The following is a 1,251-nucleotide window of genomic DNA, read 5'->3' as shown; positions in this document are numbered from 1 at the left end:
TTTATCTTCATCTCCTCTCTCTTCAGATTAAACTCAAAATGTATAGCCAAGTGAGAAATGCTGGGTTTTAAAGCCAAACTCGCTGCCACCAAGTCGATTCCAATTCACAGGGACCCTGCAGGACAGAGCAGAACTGCCCCTGTGGCGTTCCACGACTGGTACTATTCATAGGAGTAGAAAGCCTCGTCTTTCTCCTGAGGAGCCTCTGCTGGTTTTGAACTTCATAACTGCTACTCCACCAAAGGGAAAGGAGATTGTCGGAGAGGAGACTCTTTCTGGGAAGTGAAACAGGGAGAGGAGGAGCCGACTTTGTTGCAGATTTATAAAGGCCATTCCTTGTAAATTCTGCTCCTTGTCTTTCGTTCGCTCAAAACAAAACTCATCACTCAGAGGCACCCTACAGAACAGCGGAGAATTCCTCCATGGGTTTCCGAGACGGTAACCCTTTCATCAGGGGTGCGATTCAAATGATTTAACAACCGGTTTCCGGCGCTATTGACTGCTTTAAGTATAAAAATATATACATACCATAAGGTCATTTATTATTTCGTAAAGTTAATATTTTAAAAAGAACAATAAACGAGGTATACAAAACTAGATTATTTATACGAGTTTAAAAATAATAATGAGAAAGTATTAAATAATACCTGACCCCCCCCAAAATAAAGCTATTATTTATGATCTTTTCATATTACTTCTTGATTTGTGTTCTTACTTACAATTTTCTTAACTTTTATCTGAGCATCTTCAGCCATGTGATTTATCCTTAATTATCTTTTCACTGCAGGAGTAGGATCCCATTCCTTGAGGTACAGTAGGTCAGTTAGACAATAATCATTGTGTTTGATAACTTAGATACAATAAGGTGACATCTCTTCTCCAAACATATTATGTTCATCTGAACATAATTTGAAAAATCCCTGTCTGATTTTGCCGAACTTACAGCAATTGCTCAGATAATATTTTCAATTCTTTGAACACTTTCAGGAATTGCACTATTCACATGTAATATCTCATGGGAATTTGGGGCGCAACACAAAGCTGAAACAAGTGACAACGTGTCACTCTCTAGTTTTTTGACACTTTTTCTCTTACGTTATATGTTTGTTTACCAAAGTAACGAATGACGCCAGGGAATAAAAATCTAGAATTTCCAAATGTGCTTGACACAATGGATGGATGGATTGTGATAAGAATTGTATGATCTAACAATGATGACTAGGAAAGATCCAAGGTTAGTGGCATCTTTCC

The sequence above is a fragment of the Echinops telfairi genome, unplaced genomic scaffold (assembly GCF_000313985.2).
Source record: "Echinops telfairi isolate 266 unplaced genomic scaffold, ASM31398v2 ScPeMD7_5805;HRSCAF=6673, whole genome shotgun sequence".
Taxonomy (NCBI): domain Eukaryota; kingdom Metazoa; phylum Chordata; class Mammalia; order Afrosoricida; family Tenrecidae; genus Echinops; species Echinops telfairi.
The sequence above is the reverse complement of the archived record's forward strand: the minus strand, read 5'-3'. Positions refer to the sequence as shown.